Below are 26,151 nucleotides of genomic sequence, written 5' to 3'. Positions count from 1 at the left end.
CAGTGTCACTTGGTTCTCCACCACCAGCCCCTGCTTCTTCCCTCTGGGCCCACGAATGGCATCAGTTCCCCCGTCGTCCACCGTGCAGCCTCAGTGACCTGTCATTGACTCCTCTCTTTTGTGTCCAACATGGAACCACTTGAAAAACACTGTCAGTTCCAACTCCAGTGTAGTTATAGCATCTTTATCCTTCCGTTCCCTTGAAACTGGTTAAGTTTGCTCTCAGTTCATCTAGTGCAGTAGGCTCCTTACTGGGCTGGCTAGCTTCAGTCTCCCCGATCCTCCTGATGTCTTGCTAAATAACAAGCAAAGGACATTTCTTCCTAAAATAAGATAATGCCTTCCATGCGTTTTCATTGATTCCTAATATTTCTTTGAGTTGACCTCTTATTGTACAATTAAATGCTAACCTTAAATTTTTAACCTCACTCCCGTTAGGATGGCTGCTATCAAAAAGCCAGAAAACAACAAGTGCTGGCAAGGATGTGGAGAAATGGGAGCCCTTGTGCACTGTCGGTGGGAGTGGTGCAGTTATGGAGAACAGTATGGTGGTTCTTCAAAAAGTTTAAAATAGAATTACCATATAACCCAGCAATTCCACTCCTTTCTGTATATCCAAAAGAATTGAAAGCAGGATTTCAAAGAGATAGGTGTACACCTAAGTTTATGGCATTATTCACAATAGCCAGAGGGTGAGGGCAGCCCAGATGAACGAGTGAAAAAAATATGAATACATACAGTGGAATATTATTCAACCTTAAAAAGGAAGGAAGGAAATTCTGACACATGCTGCAACATGGATGAAACTTAAGGATATTATGTTGAGTGAAACAGGCCTGTCACAAAAAGACAAATACTGTTTGATTCTATCTGTATGTCTGGAAGTCAAATTCTGGAAGTCAGAGAGTAGAATGTTAGTTGCCAGGAGCTGGGGGGAGGGGGAAATGGGGAGTAGTGGCTTTGTGGGTACAGAGTTTCAGTTTCGAAAGCTGAAAAAGTTCTCGATATTGGTTGTACAACAATGTGATTTCACCTAATACTACAGAACTGTATACTTAAAACTGGTTAAGATGCTAAATTTCATATTATGTGTATTTTACCACAATTAAAATTTTTAAAAAATTTTTAAATTTTTTACATTATGACATAGCAGCCTGGTTGTCTTTTGTGCTGTTTCACGAAGATGGAGTTCAGTATTTGGGAGAGGTTAACTCTGAAAACTACATGGAATTTGTAGAGTAACAAAATGTAAATTTTAAGGGCAAAAAGTCCTCTCTTCTAAGAAGGATGAATTAGATTCATGCAGTAAATGTATAATATTTATAAGCTTCTTTTAGACAAAGCTTTCCAATCGAAACTTTGTCCTGCTGTTGCCATGACCAAAGGCCGATGTTTCTACTTAGCCCAGCATTTTCAGCAAGTGTAGGTAGCTGAGGATCCCGAATCTCAAGAGGGTAAATTGTGGGAGTTCGTTCTGATGTTGAAGCGCAAAAGGATGTGAGAGTAGTTACACAAACCTGGACCGTGCCTCTGACCATTTATCGGGAGATTTTCCATCCCCATTTCAAAGGGAGAGAAAGAATAATAAGAACCGGTGTCCAGACCATTTTAATAAATACAAAGTTCCCCAAAAGGCCCACCATTCCAGACCTTACGTCTCCTGCCAAATCCTGTAAAAATAAAGATTAAACCGTACAGCATATTTGTTTTGTTCTGATTGCTGTTATTTTGTTTGGGTAATAGAAGTCCCCTGGCATCTGGCCTAAGAGTGTGCTGACGGCTCCGGCTTTGATACCCTCCGCTCCTGCCCTTGAAAAGGAATCATTTCTTCCTTGGCTGAATAATACTCTCCTTTCCTGGAATGACACACTTGGCATCACTCAGGGGGAGCAGGACAGCGCTAGGCTTTCACGTTGAAGTACTGGGTTCTAGTACCAGCCGGCCCGGGGCTCAGATTCTTCATCAATTCTCAAGATTTGGTATTTTTAAGTAATTTCAAGCTTGTGGAAAATTTGCAAGAATAGAACAAAGAAGCCCTGCAAACCTTTCACCCCGGTTCTTCAGTGGCTGACACTTTGCCTTTCCCTCTCTGTGTGTCTCATATGATCAGAGGGCCATGATCAGAATGAGGAAATTAACCATGGGCACAACAGTATCTTCTACGGCATGTCTGATCTCACCGATCTTCCCAATAATGTCTTCTATAATAGTTTTTTCTTTCCAGTCTAAGACTGCTCATTGAGTACATTTAGGCAGTAAAGACGCATTCATTTTTGACCAGCAGTTAAGCAAGGCAGCCCTTCCCCGTCTTTCCCACTCTCGAGGAGAAAAAGAAGTCAGTGATTACAAAGAATTGGAGTAGAACACGATTAACTTAGTGTTTCCAGGCTAGATGAGTCAATTATAGTTTACTCTTTAAAATAAGATGAATTTATAATATGACTTTATAGTATCAATATATATTACTCTATAATATAATTGAAAATAGCCTAAGATAAATGAGAATGTTCATTTGATTCTACGTTGAAAACTCCTTAAATAGTAGTTTCACAGGTAGCAGTCACCAAAAATTGTCCCTCTGCGGAAGTTATGATGCAAACACTTTAGTGATAGGCATAGTCTTGTCTGTAGGCTAAAATTACTGCTGCATCACTGTGTTAACCAAACAACTCACAAGAAATTGAACAGTAAAAAGAAAGAATAGAGAAAATGGTCAGAAGAAAAGTTCATAGACTGGGGGTGGGAGGAGGGCCTCTGATCATCCTGTGAGGGCCACCGTCCCTTGTCTACACATCCAAGTTCAGGCTGGATTAAACCTCTTGGAAAATATTGCCTGTGCTGTTACTCTCTGAAACATACACTCATTTCTCTAGGAATGAAGCCTCTCAAAGGAGGAAATGTTGAGTTTTCAGAATCTGATGGTTGGAAAGAGGGAGTTATAATAATTGTCGTTATAATGCCCTTCTTCTTCCCTGCTCCCCGCCCCAGAGGCTAGTGTGTGTGTGGGGGCGATGTGGGCATGTGTGTAGGGAGGTCCTTCTCAGGGTATCTTTGGTCAGGATATACTTCTTTAGGCCAAAGAGGCTTTCATATAAGAGGGAACGGCAATAGTGTGTCACATAGCAGGAATGCCGAACTTACGAGAATTGTGGTTAATAGTTTCAGATGTTATTAATTTATCAAGATTATTGAAAGGTGTCAGTGGGTCATTAAGGGTGCTTGGTATCAGATTGGAAAGGAGAGACTAGAACCTTTGGAAAGTATGGGTTATTCCATTAAAAAAAGAAAAGAACATTTTATTATGGAAAATTTCAAACATACAAATTAGAGAGAAGAATATAATGAACCCTATGTACCTGTCACACAGACTCAACACCAGTAATCTCATGGTGTTTCATCTACTGCCCTTTATGCCGAATCCCCTCCCCTATGCTGAATTATTCTGAATAAAACTCTGATATCATATCGTTGCATCAATAAATATTGCAGTATGTACATTTAAAAGATATAAGCTTTAAAAATAATTGACCACAAAACCACTAGCATCACATCATCCATTTTTGCAATCATCAATAATTCTTTAACATCACTGAATATATCTTCAGTGTTCGCATTTCCTAAATTATCTTATCAATTGTTTTACAAATTGTTTGTTCAAATTAGGATCCAAATTAGGTCCATACATGGCAATCAATTGATATGTCTCTCAAGTTTAGTTTAATCTGTAAGCGCCTTCTGCACATCTTTTTCCCTTGGAAGTTATTTGTTGAAGAAACCTGGTCATTTGTCCTGCAGAGTCTCCCAAAGTCCAGGTTTTGTTGACTGCATCCCCATAGCGTCATTTAACACGTTCCTCTTTCCCCTGTACTTCTAGTAAATTGCTGGTTCTATCTCAAGCCTTAATTAAATCCAAGTGTTTTTTTTCTTTTTCTTTTAAATAAGACTCCTTCATAGGTGATGGTGTATTCTCCCAATAAGAGTCAAAAAATGACTTGTATCTCTCTCTTTTTTTTTTTTTTTTTATATTAGCAGCCATTGGTCATCATTGCCTAGATCCATTATTTAAGTAGGGGTTGAAAATGGTGATATTCTAATTTTATCATTCCATCTTCACTTTTTATCTATAGAGATAGCTTACCCTCATCAACTACTTGGCCCCAAAGTACAGTTCATATAGAAAAGCTAGGTAAAGTGCTTCGTTTTTGCTCTTTATTTAGCAACTTTCAAAATAAGGAGTTGGTTTCCTAGTGTATTCCAAAGATAACCATTGAGTTTCTTTTAAAATATCGTATGAACTCATGGATTTAAACAGAGTTGGTGGGTTTAATCCATTGTAGTTATTATTCTTAAATGATTACTCAATTGTCCTATCTTTGGGAAATGGGAGCCTTTTCAAGTTTGTTGCCCTTCGTGTACTCTGTCCTGTTCACAAATGCCTTGTTGCTGTGGTCTTTTGACAGGACCCCAGGAGTCATTGATAGCTTCTTTGATTTTTGGTATGACAAGTTGCTCCAAGCTCATCTTGCAAATTTCTGCCCATTCCTGGAACCAGCCACTTCTCTAAGGAGTCTTAGAGCTTTTTAGAGGGAAATGGTATTTAGACACAAACCGGATACTAAGAACATTCATTGCTACTGGGCTGGGGATAACTTTAGGCCCTTTCAAGGGACAAGCCTAGAAAACACTTTTTAAAAAATAAACTATATCATGACTTCATAATGATATTTCCAATTCAAATGTAGGACTCTAGGGACTTTACTTAAACACATCAATCTAATATGTACCTACTTCTCTTTTCTCCCTGTTGCAAAATCCCAGTTCCCAATGATACCAACATAATTACTCATTGAATTTATCCTGCAATACATACACAGTAGTTCAGAATACTACTGCTAACACTATCACCAACATTATACTTACTGAAATGGTTCTTCAGTTAAGAGCACACTTCGTGGGGATTTGCCTGAGTGACTTAGACGCTCAATTTCTATTTGGGACATTGCATGTACACAGAGAATTAGGCTCTCCCTTAGGATTCAGCAAACAAAACTATGACTCTGTGAAGTTTGAGTGGCCTCATCCATGGCTGCAAAGCAGGTTTTGGAAACTGTCAAGTCTAGATGAAGTCGGTCTACAAGTATCCTTCTTAAATGGCCCGTTGCCATGACTAGAGTCTTTGGTCACCTGTTGTCAGGTTTTCATGTTAAACATTATTCACCTTCCGCATAGTCTGTCTTCCTTTTAGGCCTAAACCTAATTCTGTTTGAGCTCCTGGTTTGCAGGCACAGCTTCATAGGATGTTGGATCTAAAAAGAACTGCAGATTCAGGGAACGTGTAGTTCAACCCTCTTATATTACAGAGAGGGAAACTGGATCTCAGAGCTGGGTGGAATGCTTATGATATGTTTTTTTTTTTAACCCCACGTTTGTTTATTTATTTATTTTTGGCTGTGTTGGGTCTTTGTTTCTGTGCGAGGGCTTTCTCTAGTTGTGGCAAGTGGGGCCACTCTTCATCGTGGTGCGCGGGCCTCTCACTATCGCGGCCTCTCTTGTTGCAGAGCACAGGCTCCAGACGCGCAGGCTCAGTAGTCGTGGCTCACGGGCCTAGTTGCTCTGTGGCATGTGGGATCCTCCCAGACCAGGGCCCGAACCCATGTCCCCTGCATTGGCAGGCAGATTCTCAACCACTGCGCCACCAGGGAAGCCCGATGTGTTTTTAATGAATGTGCAAGGTTACTCCTCATCAGGATGTTGTTGATGTGTCATTTAGTAGAAAGAGTTCTGAGCTCATCTTTCGGAATTTGAGTGTTCCCATCTGTAAAATGATGGGACTAAACTAGATCTGCTCAGACCCTAAGCTTTCTTCTTGATTCTGGGTTGAAACCCGTCAAGGGGACATGGCCAATTTGGTGTCCTTTCAATGGCAGTCCCGCCATGGAGTGACAATCATAGTACCTCATCATGATCCGCATGTATGGGCAGTCACTTACAGATGCATATAAAAATCATTTAATAAGCTATAATAAGGCAGACACCCCTGTAAATCCCAGGCAGGTCAAGAAATAGACTTGTACCAGTTTCCCTAGAAGCCCTTCGTGTACTCTGTCCTGTTCACAAATGCCTTCCTCCCTCAAAAGTAAGTACGATTCTGACTTTTATAGGAATCACATCCTTGCCTTCCTATACTGTAGTTTAGAATTCCCTCCCATTACTTCTTTAGATTTTTAGAAATCTATAGATGTTTTAGAAATCTATAGATTTCCCTCCCACGTTTCTTTTTCTTACAATTTATCTGTTGAAGAACACGACTTGTTTGCAGTCGCACACGCACGATGCAACCCAACCTGTCTCTCTGTGCCCTTATTTCCTGCAGCCTGGCAGCTAGATCCAAAGGCTTCATCAGACTCGGGTTCTTATAACGTCTTGTGTCTGCTTACGTGATGTTAGTAACTTTTAATGCTCTGTGTCTGGGCCCATTAATTCATTGGGGGAGCGTTGCAAAATGGTGACAGTCTATCATTTATTAGCTATAATTATATTATAAGGAAATTCTCTTCATCTACTATTGGGTTACCCTTGTGGTACCTGTCATACAGGAAATTAAGGACGAATGTCTGATCTTTCCTTTTATTTACTAGTTTTCATGATAATAAACTTGCTCCTTATTCTCTGAAGGTGACTGAGAATACACACACACACACACACACACATCTGTATATAGATTATGAACTCGTGGATTTAAACATATTTAACATATTTGAACATATCCGATGAGTTTTAATGCTTTGCAATTACTAACCTCATTGAAGCTCCAGGAGTACCATCATTGGCCAGTGGGAGGTTAGCAAGTTCTTCTTGGTAATAGATCATTCTTTCATTCATTAGCTCATTTGCTCATTCATTTAACTGAGAGTTTTGTGTACCTATTATAGGCAAGACATAGAACTAGACAATGTAAACAGTATAAGACTAAATAAGATTTGGTCCCTGTCCACTAAAGCTTGCAGTCTACCATGAGAAATAACATAGACAGATTGCAACTAGAAGGTTGTATCATAAAAGATATAGAAAGAAGGATGTGTTGTAGAGATTTGGAGGTAAAGCTGGTATGATATGTTGCATAACTGTCAGGTAGCCAGGCCTCTTCTTTGCTCTGCCGTCCTCAGCATGTGATCTAAGATGGCTCCTCCATCTCCTGCCACAATGCTCACATCCAGCCACCAAGAAAAGCGGAGAGGGAAGGGGAAAGCAGGCTCCTGCCTTTTAAGGTCAGCACCTGAAAGTTGTATATATCACTTCCATTCTACCAATGGCCGGAACTTAGTCACACGGCCGCACCCAGCTGCAAGAGAGGCTGGGGAATGTAGTCTTTAACTGGGTGGCCATGTGTCTGTTCACTCTGCTATGTGCAAACTCTGTGTAGACCATCAACTCTCCGAGTTTAATGTGCATACGAATCACCTGGGGATCTTGTCAAAATGAAGATTCTGGTTCAGTAGGCATGGGTTAGTGGGTGGGGATGTTGGAATTTGGCATTTCCAGCAAGCTCCCAGGTGGAGCTATGCCACTGGTTCTTGGACCACATTTAAGTACCACACTTAAAGGGTGCCCATGACTGCACCAGGGGGACTGTCTGCTCTCAGGGTGGCTCCACCTTGCAGGCCACTGTGGTCTTCATTAATCTGTCACTGCTGCTCCTGTAGCTACTTGGGTAAATACTTTTGGAAGATGTTGAGCATTTGTATTAAATACCCAGATAATGGGCCAGTGTAAAAAGTGTAATTAGAAGGTTCTTTGCCCAAAGTAATTTGTAACATAGCTTTTGTTTAGAATTTGGAGTTTTCCCTTAGGATTAGCAAGTTTGAGTAATAGTATTACTAGCATAATAATTTTTAAAATGAGTTATTTTCTAAGTATAAAACCAATCACGGTCGCACACAGATTTCTTGGCATTATAAATATTTAGATTTGTGGCCTTCATCCAATTTTCTTCAAACCCTTTTGAAAGTGTAAATAATTATACTTTATGCCAGCATAAATAGCATTTTTATTCCCTAGAGGAATCTAAGCACTTCAAGGCCCTTTAAGTATGTTATCTTTTACATTTCGTTAATAAAAATAGAAGAAGCATCCCTGGAAGCGTCCCTTGCCTCCCTGGGGTTGGGTGAGTCCCCTCTGCCCCGCCGTCCCCTGCACCCTCCACCTCCCCAGTGTGGCCCTGAACTGTCAGCCCCAGGATGGCAGGACCGTCTCACTCTCGTTCACCTCTGCGTCCCTTAGCCTAGAACATTCCCGGTCCCCAGGGCTAGAGTTTGAAGTTCGGATCTCTCCGTTTGTTTTGTCCCCAGCAACTGGCCTTTCCTGCTTGACCTGGCAGTGCCTGGCGTAGGAGCTTTGATCTCCCTCCAGCGAGGCGCAGCCAGGGCTTATCAGAATAACCCGAGGTCGTTAGGAGGATTACAAGAGCGAAGGTAAGTGGAAGCATTTTGTGAATCACAGCGTGTTATACAAACGCAATAGAGCATTACTCTGTGTGATGATGATGTATTATTATAATTTCTGAGCGTTTACCGCATGCCAGTACATAATGCTCTCCTCTAATTATCATCTCATTTCACAAATGGAGCAACTGAGGATTCAGTAATTGGGCTGAGGTCACTCAGCCGACTGGCCAGAGCCAGGACTCTCACCCAGGTTGTGGGTCTCCAAAGCCTATGCTCTTAATGTGGACACACTCAAATCTGATTCCGTTATAAGGTGAGAACATATTTCGGGATGCTTTCAGGCTTGGGTCTGGATTTTTCAATCACAGTTGTATTTGTTTCTTTTCATATTCCAAAGTGTACCTTTACCTACCAGAAGTGGCTCGTGGCACCTTTTTTTTTTTGTGTTACGCGGGCCTCTCACTGTTGCGGCCTCTCCCGTTGCGGAGCACAGGCTCCGGACGCGCAGGCTCAGCGGCCGTGGCTCACGGGCCCAGCCGCTCCGCGGCATGTGGGATCTTCCCGGACCAGGGCATGAACCCGTGTCCCCTTCATCGGCAGGCGGACTCTCAACCACTGCGCCACCAGGGAAGCCCGCTCGTGGCACCTTTTAGTTCACGGTCTTTATCATCTTTCCTTATATGTGCATCAGAGGCGCAGGGCTGTGTATAAGGTTTGTGTGTCAGCACCATGTTTGTGGAAGATCTAAGCCTCAGTCTGTATTTTTGGTTCGCCTAACAGGAGGAGAGGAGACCAGGAACATGGGCATGAAAGAAGGAAGGTAGAGAAGCACAGACTAACAGATGCCCCCCACCCATCCATCCGAGGTCCTGCAGTCTATCTGGACTCTTATCTCATCCTGTTCTGCATGTTTCAGTTCAGATAACGTTATTTCCCTCTCCTCCCTTCAACTTTGAAAATCACTTGTCCTACAGTGTATAAAATAGGGATGCTGTGTGCTTTAGAAAGATACACAAAAATGGAAAGGGAATTTACCTTACCTCCTCTGGGCATCTCAGTGAGCATTTTTAAAGGTGCTTAATGAAGCATGGGGCTTCTTTAGAGCAGACTTACGTTCAAGCTGCAAGCTTTGGTTTTCTTTCCTCCCCCATCTCATCTCTCTCTCCCCCCACCCCAGCTCCAAACAGCTCCCATCTACCACCCCCTAACCAGGGGGCAGATATCCCGAGGCTCCCTCCCCCAAATCAGCGCTCAGGGGGAGAGAAAGCGGCTTTGGGGGTGACCTGAGTGATGAGCTTCGGTGAAACGTGCACAATAAACTTCTATCTGGACTGAATTCTTCTGTGAAGTGGCAATCACTTCCCAGACAGACAGGCCCTGGAGGACCCGCCGTTCTGCATCTTTTAATCACCGTTGCTATGGAGAAAGCCACTATTTCATTAGCGAAAGCGCCTTAACGCAATTAACACATAGTTCAGTTGTTCTCCATCCCTTGTGGGCCCCGGAATGGAGGGGGTCCTGGCGTATTGCTTTCCCTGGGGACCCGCAGGAAACCACAGGCCAAGCAGGGCAAGGAGGGTTCCCAGGAAGTAAATTCTGGGCTGCACCAGACTGGACTGTAGATTAAGGGATGTCAAAAGGAAGGTCTAGCTTAAAATTAACAAAAAACTCAGGATGGGGATTGACTCAGTGTTTCAGAGCAAAGTAAAACAAAACAAAATAAACAAAGTCTCTGCTGGCTACTTGCTGAGTTTGGAAGTATACTGAAAATCTCCACACATCCTCTGGTGAAACTGATTTTTCTACTCTTTCTTATTTCAGTTAGGTTTTCCCCCAGTACTGGGACAAATCAGTAGCGGGGCTGGGTGTGTGACCGCTGCCCCTGAGCCCGACCCTCCGCCTGGCCGCCGCTGTTTTAAACTCTCTTTCACAAGCTTATTTGCAAACAGGGAAGATAATATTTTCTACTTAACTGGGCCATCATAAGGAAGTTTCCCCAGGGTGCCTGCCTGGCTAGAAAAAGGAAATGCTAATAAAAATGATGGGTTTTGATGGCTATGAAATGAGCGCTTGGGGAAGAGTTCTCTAAAGTTACTAAATTCTGGGCATTTCCCAAGAGAAGGGCTGTAGCTTCATGCCCCTGTCCTTGCTTTTCTCTAGCTGTGTAAAGTAAAAGACTCAAGCAACCATTTAACTCTTAATTAACGGTATTAAAAAAAAAGAAGAAGGTACACTAGGAAATCCATCTGGAGAAAGAAGGGCAGTCGAAACGGTGGCCAGCGAAACAAAGAAGAGCCACATATATCCTGTATGTAGATGTTTTGCATCATCCCTAATTAGCTAATGTATTTCTTTCCACATACTCTTGGAGGAATTCTCAAGCGTGTCCCCTGCCGCTCCTGGAGACCACAGAAAAGCAAATGACACCGAATTTTCCCTTCTTAATTAAAATGTTAAACAGGGTTAAGATGCCAAGTTTCATCAGCAATATTTGCTCCCCTGGTGAACTCTTAAGTCCTGCTGGGGTTCAGTTCAATGGGAGTTATTTGAGTCAACACATGTTATTAAGTTTCCAAATGTAATCAGCCCAGATATTTTAATGGAAACTTTCTCCTTTCTTTTAATAAGCATGTGGTTTGGTTATAAAAGCACTTGGGTTGGGTGCCCTGTGTTGCCCTTCTGCAACCAAATCGCCATAGCAACAGGCAGCTGGTCTCTACAAAGCCTGGCGGGCGCTGCGAGGGGGCGCCCACAGGAGCCCAGCCCCCAGTGGCCCTGTTTGGCCAGGCATAAATATCCTCAATGGGATTAGAATGTTTAAGGGGCTAAAGGCTGTGGGAAAACTTTTGTCTGCCATATTTACCTCTTCTGCTGTTGTGTCTTAACATTTCCACTCGCGGTACCAGGGGGTTAAAAGTAAGAGCGAATGTTTTGATGGGTTTATTTTGAATTATGAATTCATGGGTCTGCATAATCGCCCGTCAGCATCAACCCGCTTTTGACTGTGTCTGCCCAGGGCCAGAGATGGGTGCGGGGAGAAGGCAGTGGGAATCTACAACCGGGAGTAGCTTCAGCGTGGAGAATTAATTACATGGGGTGAGGGGAGACGCTTTTCTCCCTGGGTGGACACTGTATCTTGGAGACAGGCCTCAGGCTCACAGCCCTGCTCCTGGGGTAAGGACGATGCAAGGAGCAAGCCTTTTTTTCTGGCCAGTTGTTTATTATGGGGGGAAGAAAGAACTGGGAGGCAGGTGTTTCTGTCTCTTGGTCCTCAAACTCTACGTAAATTGGATAGGATGCTGTGTTCAGGACTGTGGACAGTATTCCCTTGTTATGGGCTGAAACGTGTACCACCACCACCCCCCAAATCCATATGCTGAAGCCCCTAGCCCCTGGCACCTCAGCACATGACTGCATTTGGAAATAGAGTCTTTAAAGAGGTGATTAAGTTAAAATGAGGTCATTAGGGAGGGCCCTAGTTCAATCTGACTGGTGTCCTTATAAGAAGAGGAAATTTGGACACACAACGAGACACCAGCTGTGCACCTGCTGAAAATGGAAGACCGTGTGAGGACACAGCCATCTGCAAGCCAAGGAGCGGGGCCTCAAGGAAACCGAACCTGCAAGCACTTTGGTCTTGGACTTCCAGCCTCCAGAGCCATGGGAAAACAAATTGCTGTTGTTAAAGCCACCCAATCTGTGGCATTCAGTTATAACAGCCCTAGCAAACTATACATCCCCCCCAAACGATCTTCCAATTCTACTAGAGATGTTGACAGCCACGTGTTAGAAGAAGTAGGTATGATGACCCAGCAAAGACAACCTAGGCCACAGGTCAGAATCTCTCTCTCCCTTTCTCTCTCTGGATAGAATAAAACAATGTCATGATCATTAAGCAAAGACCCTGCTATTAAAGCAAATTTAGCATGTGCCTCCGTCAGCTCCCTTGCAAGTGGCCCACCGTTTTCCCCTGCAGCAATATCCCTCTTCAATGTTATGTGTTATTGGCAAGCTTAATGGAGCAGATATTGAATTGTTTACATTATGTTGTAAAACTTCTGTGCTAAATATGATCAAAATGATACACCCATTCTTTTCTTTTTAAAATTTATTTTATTGAAGGATAGTTGATTTACAACGTAGTGTTAGTTTCTGGTATACAGCAAAGTGAGTCAGTTATACGTATATATATTCTTTTTCATATTCTTTTCCATTATGGTTTATTACAGGATATTGAATATAGTTCCCTGTGCTATACAGTAGGACCTTGTTTATCCATTCTATATATGATGGTTTGCATCTGCTAATCCCAAACTCCCAATCCATCCCCCGCCCTGCCCTTGGCAACCACAAGTCTGTTCTCTATGTCTGTGAGTCTGTTTCTCTTTCGTAGATAATTTCATTTGGGTCATATTTTAGATTCCACATATAAGTGATATCATATGGTATTTGTCTTTGTCTGACTTAACTTCACTTAGTATGATAATCTCTAGGTCCATCCATGTTGCTGCAAATGGCATTATTTCATTCTTTTTTATGACTGAGTAGCATTCCATTGATACACTCATTTTTATGATGCATCCTGGGAACCCCAGTGGTTGAGGGCTCAGGAACATCCCCACATGGATCCTTCGCTACCTTCCACCCAGCCACTCCCACTTGCACAAGTGAGCAAGGGAAACGCAGCTCCATCCGCCCTGGAGGATGTGTGAAGTTTGAAGTGGAAGGGGGTAGGCATGCCCCAATTGGAAGCAGACCTGATGTATCAAACTTGGACTTGAAAACAGACAAATTTAAGGACGATGATTTACATTGCTACAAAGTACACGTTGCAAAAGTATGTGTGTGCAGGATACATTAAAGAACAGACTCTTTTTTGGCGTTTAGAATTGGATTCAATGTAGAAAAATCTGATATGTAGGGAATTTCTTTCAGAACACTTGTTTAGTAGCATAAGTCACTGATAAGTAACCAAGATTGCTTTCTTAAGCTGCTTTTGGTCAGGAATGGGGGTACTACAGGCAGACTGGAAGGCAAGTACAACATAAGAGATGAATATATACACACAGGAACATACATACACATCTACACATTCATCTGTAGATAATATATATATACACACATACATATACATAATACATATATATGATTATACACACACACACACACAATTCCTTGCAGTTGATGCCTTCTTTCAAGAATTACTTACTGAGTGCCAACTCTGCTGTCATGCGAGGTGCTTGGAATACAAAGGCTCTGCTCTCAAGGGGTTCACAGTCTACTAGAGAAGTGAGATATGGAAATAAGTAATTATAAGCCAGGTGATCTGAACATGCAGAAGTTCATGCAGCCCTGTGGGGGTATTTGTCAACCACATATTCCCAGGGTCATATCCAGTTTGTTGTACTCTCACACCCACTGTTTGTGAAGTCCAGCCTCCGTGTGTCAGGGTGACCTGCCACTTCCGCCCCTGGCTTTAGGGAGAGAGAAAGGAGAATTCTGTGCCAAGATATGGTGATGTATATGCTTACCTGGTCCATTAGAGGTGATAAAAACATGCAAAATTAATGAACTATATTGCACATTTGTCTTAGGATGGTAATGTAGGTTTTTCTTATCTGAAATTGGTCTCAAAAGAGAATCTAAAAACCAAACAGGAGATAGTTCAATTTTTTTTTTTTTTCAGCCCTTAGAACCCAAAGCTTTTGCCGGCCTCCTGCTGTTGAAGTTTGGGATCACAATGTTTTATAGCTCCCTGGGGAATGTCCCTGTTTCACTCACCCACGTTCTTCCTTTTACCTAACCTCCGACCACCTTCCTTCAGATTTCCCTTACCTTCCCCCGTGGAGGCTGTAGGAGCCCTACGTGCCTTTGGTCACCCTACCCTGCACAATTGCAATCTTGTCACTTCTCTGATCAAAGCCTCAGCATCTTTTCATTCAGGTGTGTTTAATGTTTCCTAGCTGCCACCCATATGCTAGCTAGAGAGTGTGCACGTGTGTGGCTTATGGAACAAAGTCGCAACCTCGAAACCAGGCATTCAGGGAGCTCCCCGGCCGGGGTCTGCCTGTCCCTCAGAGGCTTCGGGCCAGCTCTGGAGCTCGCTGGCATCCAGTGTGCCACCTTCGCTCTACCCGCCACCCAAACCTCTCCTCTCACGCCCCACTCACCTGCTGTGCTCTTCCCACCTGGGACAGTTTATGATAAATGAAAAAGAAAGTCATGAACACGTTCATAGAAAAGAACAATTCTTGTGTGATAAACAATAAACAAACCAACAAAGCTCTTGTCCAGAAAATAATTTTGGAGGAAGAGACACTAAAATATTCAAAGCGGCAGTTTCTGGGTAGTGGTGTCGTGCACACATTTTTTTCTGCTCTCTACTTTTTGTGTTTCCCAAATTTTTAATATCAAATACATCGTGCTTTAATAAATGAAAAAAAAGTATTTCAAAAATAAAACCTACATCATATTCTTTAAGACCTAGCTTGGGATGGTAGAAAAGAGCATGCATTTTTAGTCATTCAAGCTTAAGTTCGGACCTTGCTTCCACTACCTAGTAGCTAGTATTAGCTGTGCGGGCTTCAGTATATGTATCTGTAAAATGGGATAATGTGTTTTTTATAAAATGCGAGGAATAAAATATCCTGTCCGTAAACTGCTTAGCACATTGCTGTGTACTAGGGGTTAATGCATTTTCATTCCCTCCCCTTTCTCACCCTTCATGAATTCCAAAGCCCTCTCGGGAAATACTAGCTCACCTTTGTGCATCTGTCATGGCCCTACCACTTGCTGTGATTATTTTGTACGTTTAGTAACTCCTCAACCGGATGGAGAAATCGAGAACAGGAAGGGTAGTCACCTCTGCATCTCCTGCAGCCCCTCTTCCCATAATAGCCACTTAATGAATATTTTTTGAACAGAAGTAAATAATCAAAAACTGTATTGAAATGAAGGATCTGCCAGAAGAGTTCTGAGAATCCAAGATACAATGAAAAACAGACACAACCAGAACTAGAAAACCAAATGAGAAAGGGTAGCCATTGTAAGCTCACTTTAAAGTCATAACTATCAGAAAATTCAGAATTATGACTCCCTCTCCCACTATAACCTTTTCACATCACACATATGTAATAGAGGCCATAAAAGTTAACACAACGTTCAGTAGTACACGTTACAAACAGATCACATGATGTGGTTGAGTTACTGTGGCGATGGGAATCATAACTTCGAATTTCCTCACTTTTATGTATTCGTAATAGTATCAGCCGTTACTGTGCATTAGCGGCCCGGTTTGCCCTTCAAGCCTAAACTGTATTTATACCTGGAATAAAGGGGAAAGAAGCTGCTATTCACAAGGTCCCGAAACTGCCCTGATCTCTGCGGTCTACAGGTCTTTAGGCAAGTTTTCCAAGTGACCATTTTCCAGAAAGATATTGGAGTAAATGGAATATTTTCCTCTTAACAGAGCATTTTGCTTGCGTTTACCAAACAGTATTTCTTTTCCATTAAAACAAATGCTTTCAGGCAAGGGCTGCATCACCATGGCAGTGGCTGTAGACCGAGCCACATGACATAGGTTGCAGTAGGAAGCTCTGGACTTGGGTAAAATTGGGACGTCACAGGCCATAGGAATGCTGGGTGCCCATTCAACCCCTGTCCTCCACGCTTTCAGACACTTTGTAACGTCACCTCAAGAAGAAGCCACCGAGGAGATGCCAGACATGAAATCTTGAGCTGGGAGGTGAACTGGTTTTCCGATGTCACAAGACCCTTCAAGACCCTCAGCTTGGATCTTACAAGACCCTCAGCTCTGTGCCCGGGGGAGTGGCCTACGTTCTTTAAAAGATGGGCAGGGAATGAGCAAGGGCTGCCTTTCTGGTGGCCTGCCCCTCGACTAATGATTCCACGGGTCAGGACATTATGCCTTCGTTGTTCCCTTAATTTTTCATTCTTACTCCAAATCCTTTATTGTGAAGGTCTTCTCCCAAGGTGGAGAATGGACGAGACCTCTGTCTTCTCAGGAGCCTTCAGAAGCCTGCAGGTTGCAATGAAGGTTTCCTTCACTCTGTCTTTGGTCTAAATCACAGCAGACCTTAAGCCTTTCTTCCTATGTCTTGTTTTCTTACCCTTTTTTCAGCCTTGTCATTTTCTCCAAGCTGCTCCGAGGACTCTGCTCTCTGGGACATAAACATAGTCACCAGCTGAGTAAGTGTCAGCTTAAGGACTGAACTCTAAAATAATTTTGAGTCCAAGGTAGAACTTGTAATAGCTCCCAGGAAAGTTTTTTTCTTTTAAAGTACTCGTCCAAATTGATAACAGCAAAACAAAAACAAAATCACACACACACACACACACACACACACACACACACACACACACACACACACACACACATTCAAGGGTGGTGAAGAGACTGTGATGCACAGGGAGCTATTTATGTATTTATGTGCTTGTTTCTTCCAGGGACAGTCAGCTCATGATAAATGGTCAGGGCACTTGAAATGTTTTAAGCTCCTGAATTTTATTTTTTATTTACTTTACTTTGGTGACTGTCTTTTGGTAATTCCTGTCAGGGTTGCATTTTGGAAAATTGCAAACACCTTCTTGACAATACTTTAGAGGAAAATGCTAGGCATACCTCAGGGTGAGGGCCAAGTATTCTGTCCCTATAAATGAGACAGTGAGGTCAGTATGGTTTTTTTTTTCCCCCCGCCGAGGGGAGACGGAGGGGTAAAATTGTTCACTAAAATAAAATGCCCTTGAGGTTTGTATGAAGTTTCAGAAGTGCAGAAATTCTTTCAGTAATCCAGAAACAAAGGGGAAATGCCAATAGTTTTATTCCTTTTGCAGGTACATCTGGATATGTGGTTCTTTGGTGAGAGAAGGGTGAGACTGGGAGAAAGCTAAGGGTTTTGTTCCCACCTATAAAATGACCTGACACACCAATCTTCTTTCATTCTCATGCTTGTGTGGTAGCACAAGCTTCTTTCATGCTTGTGTGGTAGCACAAGCAATGAGTGAACATTTTCTACAGGGTTTATAAAAACTAGATGAAAGTTTAACATTTTTCTAAGAAATCTGATGAACCTCAAGATTTCTCATTCATCTCATCAGAGGTCTTTAAAGCACAAACACTAAATCTATTAAAAGTGTCTAAACTTCTTGGCAAAGATGATTTGCTTCTGGCTGGGGACATAGTGATTATTCTTAATAGGCTCTGCTCTATTCTCTTCCTCTGGAGGGACCATGGAAACCTTTGAGCTAAGAGGGCTTAAGCTCTTGTACCCAAGAGTCAAAGTAAATGGACTCTTTTTGCCTGTTCATTTTTAAGTATTTCCAATGCTACTTTTCTTTCTTTTTTTTTTTTTTTGCGCCACGCGGGCCTCTCACCGTTGTGGCCTCTCCCATTGCGGAGCACAGGCTCCGGACGCGCAGGCTCAGCAGCCATGGCTCACGGGCCCAGCCGCTCCGCGGCATGTGGGGTCTTCCCGGACCGGGGCATGAACCCGTGTCCCCTGCATCGGCAGGCGGACTCTCAACCACTGCGCCACCAGGGAAGTCCTCCAATGCTACTTTTTAAGACCACAAACATTTCTGAAGGAGAATTGTGATGGTTGCACTCAGGGTGAAGGATTATAGTACTGCCAAGTGGGTTTACCATTTACATCCTGTTTACAGAGTTTGACATCTTGAAATAAAGGCATGTGAGAGAGAGGAAAAAAAAAATGTCAGAAAGAGAGATCACCAGTCACATAGGGGAAAAGGGGTCATGGTGGTTGGAGATGGTTCTATCAGGAAAAATAGAAAAATGGGGCAGGATTAGATTTGGCTGTGAGTCACAGTAATGTCATTCCAAAGTAAGGTAGACTTATATGAGAAAGGAGTTTACTTCCTCTTCCTGTTAGGGTCCAAGGACAGGCAGTCTAGGCCGAGATGGTGGCTCCAAGATTGTCTTGGCTCCTTCTGTTATACCTCTCTGCCAACCTTAGCTTGCACCTCATGGTCTAAAATAGCTGCTCAAGCTCCAGCCATCACATTCACCTACTAACCAGCAGGAAGCAGGAAGAAGGGGAAAGCAACACACTATTTCCTCTTGCATCCTATTTGCCAGAAGTTAGTTTACCTGGTTGCAAGGGAATTAGGGAGATATAGTTTCTATTCTGAGTAGCCATGTGCCGAGCTAAAAATCAGTTCTATTTTTTTTAAAAAGGGCCAAAAGGTAGTCTGGACACCCATTCATAGGAAAGGGAAATACTTTCCTGAAATTTATCTGTAAATTTTTTTTTTTTTTTTTGCGGTACACGGGCCTCTCACTGTTGTGGCCTCTCCCTTTGCGGAGCACAGGCTCCGGACGTGCAGGCTCAGTGGCCATGGCTCACGGGCCTAGCCACTCCACGGCATGTGGGATCTTCCCAGACCGAGGCACGAACCCGTGTCCCCTGCATCGGCAGGTGGACGCTCAGCCACTGCGCCACCAGGGAAGCCCTATCTGTAAATTATAACCATACTAGAGTACATTCAATTAAAATTGGAGGTTAATAACAATATTAGTAATTTACCCATTTTGACTTAACTCAGAGGGGATGGCTCTAAGGACTGGAAACATGTCCTTCAAATGGCTGACCTCTGGGCTCCCCTTCCACTCCCCCTCGGCTGATCTGCCCCAACAGGGACGCTGTCCTGGGGACTAGAAACCAAAAGGCATCTATTCTTCACAGCTCCCCTCAGCCCCTGGCTGGCACTGTGGCCTTGGGCCAACCCTCCTTGCTGTCTGAACCTCGGTTTCCTCCTGACTAGAAAGTTCACAGTAATGCCAACCTCAAAGGTGAACTTTCAAGCACACCTGAGGGACCATGGTGGTGGATGTGGCTGTTCTCTGCCCTGAGCCCTCATGTCACCCTCAACCTAATGCATGCAGGGCCGATAACAATAGCAAACACTTGAATCCCTCCACAGGCTCTGCGGCAAAGCCCTGCACGTAATGCACCTGATGGTCCGCGTTTGCTAGAAAGGGAGCCTGCAGGTTAGAGTGGTGAAGGAAGGTGCTAGTGCCCCCCCAGCTGGGCAGGGGCAGCCAGGACCTCAGCCCGGCTCCGGCGATTTCTGCAGCCCAGGAGTTGACCTTTTCGGCTGCGCTAAAAATAACAAACTCGGGTTAAAAGTCTCCTCTCGCTTTTCAAGCCTCTAAAAAATTTCAAAACATTCACAATTTTCGACGTTCCTCCAGAGCCCGGGGCAGTACCTGTTAATGGGTCGGGAGGGTGTGTTTATAAATTTGACACCGGGGAGTAGATGAGGATAATAACCGCTTCCTTTTGTTTGTGCTTTAAACTACTAATTAAGGATACGGAGCCGTTTTAAAGAGAACCTGGGTCTGGTGCAGTTTTTTTCCAACTCCACTGGTGGTTTACAGACATCAATCAGAGAATGCAGGTTTTTCTCATGCCCCTCAGGAATCCACGTGAACGGGCCATCCTCCCAGGGCTTGTGCGAGCTGCCCGGCCTGCAGAGCCTGCTCTCCCGCACTCTGCCCTCTGCAGCAGGCGCTCATTCCTGTCAGCGTGCTATTCCTCCGACTCAGACATATCAAGGCATCTGCCTTCGCTTTGATCGCTGGTATCTTGCTACGACCCGAAGCCTCAGAGGGAAATCAGAGGGAGACATTTCTCCCTACACCCATTCTCCGTCCAGGCACGTCATTCCGACCGATCTCAGAAAGCTGGCTGCAGATGGAGAACGTGGGCCCCGGGGCAATGGCCCGGGGGAGAGATAAAAGGCACCCAAGTTGGCACGGATGAGTCTATAAAGCAGAAACTGCTTGCTTGTTCCAGGCCAGATGGTTGTTTCTTTCACGTCTGTTCCAAAGGCCATGGGGCTCCGAGGAAGGGCCGGCCTCTTAGCTGGTGCCCTTTAGCTGAGTTTTCTGCCTGAATACAAGAAAGTAAGACAAAGAAAAGGATTTGTCTTTGCTTCCTGGGTATGGGACCCACAGCTTTCTCAGATACGCTTTGGAAATAAAGTCATCCAGGCCCCAAGGACACCACAGTACCCCTTCCTTCTAGCTACCTCCTATTCTTAGATCCTGCGTTTCTGACGATTGGGGTAAAGTTCTCAGCCAGCGCAGCGCCCAGATCCTGTGGGATGCCTGGCGGCACTGAACTGAGGGTGTAGTGGTCTCTAGCAGGCCATGCCCTGCAGAGGAGAACTGGGCAGCTTTCATCCGGGCGGAACCTCTGTCTCAAATTTCGTGGGTGTCTCTGTATGGGGTTCTAGACATCGCCCCCTCCACCTAGACACCAGCTTCTGCCAAAAGGCAACCGTGTCTTAACAGTTGGACTGGATGTCTGCTGCAAACTTTTGGCTTCAGAAGAAGACGAACTATTGGCTCCATTACCTTCCCAGCTTTTAATGAGAGGACTGTCCCTATTCTAGGAGTCCCATGATAGCATCATCTCCAGCCCAGGCTCAAGTCCTTAATAAGCAAGACTCAGGAGAGACGGGTGACCATGCTCAGTGATGGTAAAACCAGCAGAGGGCTCGCTCAGTCTCTGAGGCTGGATGAAGGACCATTTGCTGCTCTCTGCAGGGCACGCTGCCCCACCCCAATGCCCAGCTTTGCCAGTCCCTAGCCGAGTGACCTGGGACAAGTTAGTGACTCTCTCCTCTACTTAGTCTTGGTCTGTAAAATCAACAGAACCCATCTAATAGGTTGCCCAGAGCAGAGATCCCCAATATTTTTGCACCAGGGACCATGGAAGACAATTTTTCCACAGACCAGGGCTGGGGGGATGGTCTCGGGATGATTCAAGTGCATTACATTTATTGTGCCTTTATTTCTATTATTATTACCTTGTAATATATAATGAAATAATTATGCAACTCACCATAATGAAGAATCAGTGGAACCCCTGAGCTTGTTTTTACTTGCCCCTCCCTGAAAGGGTTTTGATATGAGTCTGCAAGCAGTTGATTTATTACGGTCTCTGTGCGGTCAAACCTCTCTGCTAATGATAATCTGTATTTGCAGCCGCTCCCCTAGCATCACCGCCTCAGCTCCACCTCAGATCATCAGGCGTTAGATTCTCATAAGGAGCGCGCAACCTAGATCCCTCGCATGCGCAGTTCACAGCAGGGTTCGCGCTCCTATGAGAATCTAACGCCGCCGCTGATCTGACAGGAGGCGGAGCTCAGGCGGTAATGTGAGCCATGGGGAGCGGCTGTAAATACAGATGGAGCTTCGCTTGCTCGCCTGCTGCTCACCTCCTGCTGTGCAGCCCGGTTCCTAACAGGCCACGGACTGTGAGTTGGGGACCCCTGGCCCAGAGGATTAAACGAGTCGATGCATATAAAGGGCTGAGTGCTGTGCTTGGCTCAATGACTATCTGTTATGATTTCTCTGAGAATCCGTAGGACATCAAGGTCTGATTGATTAGCTAGAGATATGTTTAGCCTTGACCATGTTTTCTTAGGAATTAAGGACATATGCTTGAGCCAATCTGGCAGAATCTAGGACTTCAATCCCTACTAAGCACCAGAGGGAATGATACATGAAAGAGAACGTATAGCACAGTGGTGGTGCCTGGGGGTAACAGAGCAGGATGAAGATTAGGAGCGGGACTAACCAGTCAAAACTTGTATGACTCTCCATTCATTCATTCATTCACTTATTCATTCATACAACAAACATCTACTGAGTGCATATTGGGGGGCCAGGCACTGTGCAGAGTCCTGGGGATCCCGTGACGAACCCAGATGTATTCATGGAGCTCATGTCCTAAGGGAAGATTGCAGGGGGAGGGGAGGCAGGTCATGGGAAGAAAACAAACACCTGAACAAGCTCATTTCAGGTAGTGGTTGGTTATTCATTGCTGTGTAGCAAATGACCTAAAGGAAAGTGTCTTAAAAACCATCATCTGTTTGCTCAGGATTCTGCCACTTGGGCAGGGGCTGGTGGGGACAGCTCCTCTCTGCTCCACATGGCATCGGCTGGCTCTGTCCCTTGGCGGGCCAGCTGTTGCTAGCTGTTGGCTTGCAGTTCAGCTGGGGCTGTTGGCCAGGGGCTTAGTTTTCCTCCGTGTGGGCTCTCCATGAGGTTTGGTTGGCCTTCTCCCAGAGTAGTGACTGAGGTCGGCGAGGGAGTGAGCTAAGATGAGTGGTGAGAGGGATGGAAAACCACCAAAGGGTCCAGGCAGGGGAGGGATGCAACCTGACTGAGCGTTTGTAAAACCTCTCTGCCCCTCTGTTTTTTCATTCACAAAATGAGAGACCTGCCTGAATTGCCTCTAAGGTCTCTTCCAGCTAATTTTCCCAGAAGAGAACCAGTACTTTGGTGGCTACAGTTTCTGGATTTGGGTCTTCTCTGCTGCACTGTCTCACCTGTAGAGCAATGAGAAGCAGAAGAAGCCTTCCTGGATGCTTTATGAGACAAGACACAAACTTATTAAAGGAGGAGTCCTTGGTCCATTCTTCAGGCTGTTTTGTGAGCCGCATCGTCAAACACATGCTTCATGCAATGGATGTGAAAGGTAGATGCTTAAGCAAAGGCTCTTTTGAGCAAGAAGGACTGTCAGCCATCAAAGAATTTCAGAAGGCACAGCTCCTCGAGTCCAGACAAGACCAGCAAATAAACCAAATTCCAGAGAGCTAGTGTTACCTGACGCTCATTGGTCTGGGGGGTGGGGGAGGGGATCGGAATAGAAGTTTTCTTTGGAACTTAATTAGATCGACATGGTTGATATGCTCCTTAAGGTGGGAGCTGAGCATTTAAAATTATACCAAAGATATTTTTCCCCAGGTCTCTGTAAGTGGAGACGTGAACCTATCAAAATGTGCGATAAGGGAGCTACATGTGTCGTTTTAAACCAGTTCAAACCAGCTAGGCTGCTCCCTGCTCTGAGCTGCTGGCTATTAGCTGTCATCCAGCCTGGATGTGAGACAAGCAGGTGGATAAGAGAGACATCATCTCGTTAGGACTTGCAGGAACAGGCAAGCAGGGAGCCTATCAGCAACGCACATCTCCAGGGCAGGCTTGGGCTCCAGCGCGAAGCACCATGGTAGATGGGCTTTTCATTTCAGTGACATTTTTTTGGGAAAGATTCAAATTTAATCCTCTTCCAGGATAGAGTAATTTCAGTTGCCACTGATCCTTCCGATAAATGAGACAGGGTTTCATTTTTTTCTTGCTACCGAGGTACCTAATTTTATAAAAGCCTTCAACAATGCAATAATTTACTGTAGCAGCAGGATGGCTACGAGTAAGGACTTGTCTTCTTTTCTGTTAATTTTCTAAAGGAATCTCTTCCCTTCACCACTGAGAAGCTGTGCATGCCTTTCTCTGGGTTTCGTTAAGACTGTTTGAAGTCATGATGGCAAGATCATTATGATGTTTTTGAAAGATAGTGGGTTTCAAAGAGTTGTACTCAAGAGACTTAAAAAAGCTTCATCAACTTAATTCCCGTCCTCGGCTACTTCTTCAGAGCTATGATCTGGATATGCCGTAATTGGTATCATTTTCATTACAATCTCATCCCCACCTTTTGTTGTTCTCATTACTACTTCTCCTCTTCTGAAATGACACATGTAATACAAAATTACAGAGCCTAGAATCCTCCATGGAATTCAGAACCAATGTAGAAATGGCTGAAGGAATCCACATGCACACACACACACACACACACACACGTGTGCACAAACGGGGTTATTGGACACATCCTTACAGAGGAAAACTGAGGCAGAGGACCTTTGTGATAAGGAGTCTAGCTTAGAGATAGCCATTTCTTACAGTCGTGCCATGGCCATGCCAGGGGTAGGGTTGGTGTGGTCATAAGTGAGACCAGTACAGGAGTTAGTGAAAACATTTAGAAATGTCCCCAGCTTCAAAGGATGGGGACAGAGGGAAAGAAGGAAAGAGGAAGTCCATTCTGAGCCTCAGAGGCAGGATTGGGGCTTTCTGTTAAGACGGAGGGCAGGGAAGGCAGGTAGGAGCTGGGCAGTTTGGGGAACGAGGAAATAATTCTCACATGTTTCTAAGTTTGACCTTGATGTACAAGGAAGTGTTGTATTTGCATTATAATCATTTCAGCCTGTGATTGAAACCTCTAAAGCTTCCGTTTTGCAGAGAAGTTAAGTCAGGACCCAAAGATGTCAATTAACTTGTCCAAGCTCATAAGGAAAAACCATAAATTAGGATGAAAGTCATGATATTCCTAGCCTCAGCTTAACCGGCTGGGTTTTTCTGCCTGTCCTGGTGGGTGTTAGAGAAGAAAAAGGGGGTTGGTGGGGATTGAATCTTCTTCCTGGTGGCAATGTGTTCATCACATCCAGGTTCTGTACTGAATGTTCTGGTGGCTGAGCCATGTTTCACACCCAGTTCAGGGCCTGTGACTTCATAGGTTGGTCTAGATTTAGGACTTTTGATAGTAGAGTAGATATGGCTCCCCCAGCCAAATGTGTCTTACTGATTTCTTAAAAGCTGTGGGGTGGGGTGGGAGGAGATAGCAATATGAGTGACATGGTTCAAGAGCTCAGTCTCTTGTAGAAAAACAGTATTTTCCACAAAAGGCAAATGAATCAAAGATATTACAGAGAAATTTCCTATTTGCCGCTCAGGAAATTTTTTTTAAAAAGTTGAAAGTGGGGGAGTGTTGTAGGATAATGTAGCTGAGGAAGAATGTCTCTCCACCGTGCAGACTTCTTTTTTTTTAATTAATTAATTTAATTTATTTTGGGCTGCGTTGGGTCTTCATTGCTGCGCGTGGGCTTTCTCTAGCTGCGGCGAGCGGGGGCTGCTCTTCGTTGCGGCGCACGTGCTTCTCACTGCGGTGGCTTCTCTTGTTGCAGAGCATGGGCTCTAGGCGCTCAGGCTTCAGTAGTTGTGGCGCACGCGGGCTTAGTTGCTCCGCGACACGTGGGATCTTCCCCGACCAGGGCTCGAACCCATGTCCCCTGCATTGGCAGGCGGATTGTTAACCACTGAGCCACCAGGGAAGCCCCCAGACTTCTTTAAAAATGTCCTGTGGGGCTTCCCTAGTGGTGCAGTGGTTGAGAGTCCACCTGCCGATGCAGGGGACACGGGTTCGTGCCCCGGTCCGGGAGGATCCCACATGCCGCGGAGCGGCTGGGCCCGTGAGCCATGGCCGCTGAGCCTGCGCGTCCGGAGCCTGATGTCCTCTGCCCTTTCTGACATGCAAGCTATTGATGTTGCTAACCCCGCCCCTCTCAGCCTGATTAACTGCTTGTACACCTGAACTCCTCTCCGAGTGATTGTTTCGTTTGATGAGCACCGCAGCTACGCTCCGCAGTGGGCTACATGTGTAGAGCTGCTTCCCTAACTGGCTTTTTGCAATCCGCTTTTAGAGCCCGCGGCTCCTTAGTCAAACCCTGCGTTCAATGCAATGGTCTGGGATTGCCCCCACCCACCCAAAGTGGGTGGCCATATGCTTTTCCATTTGGAACTTTCCCTCCATAGCTCCCTTATTTTAGATGATAGGCTCTGGAAAGAATTGTTTTTTTGAATGAGAGAGAGAAGTGAAAAATACTATGTTGTGAGGTACTATTTTTGCCTTTAAAAACATACACTCTCAGACCCACACAGCGGACCGTTCTGGTAGCATATGAGCTCAAGTCATAGCCAAGGTCTCTGCTGGTAGGAGCCCTTCCTACCCTAAAGGGACTGCTTGTTAATAGCTGCATTCATGGCAGTTTA

The 26,151-nt window shown here is 44.6% G+C and overlaps 1 protein-coding gene across 1 annotated transcript in view; it reads left to right on the top strand.

Moving 5' to 3' along the window:
- Positions 1-26,151, top strand: part of ATE1 (arginyltransferase 1) — a 212,301-nt gene that overhangs the window by 167,570 nt on the left and 18,580 nt on the right. Inside the window, exon 13 of the transcript XR_007471132.1 lies at positions 8,349-8,471. The gene's annotated coding sequence lies outside the window, so the exon portion shown is untranslated. The remainder of the gene's footprint in view (positions 1-8,348; positions 8,472-26,151) is intronic.

The sequence above is a fragment of the Orcinus orca genome, chromosome 14, assembly GCF_937001465.1.
Source record: "Orcinus orca chromosome 14, mOrcOrc1.1, whole genome shotgun sequence".
Taxonomy (NCBI): Eukaryota; Metazoa; Chordata; class Mammalia; order Artiodactyla; family Delphinidae; genus Orcinus; species Orcinus orca.
This window is presented reverse-complemented; position numbering and strand designations above follow the sequence as displayed.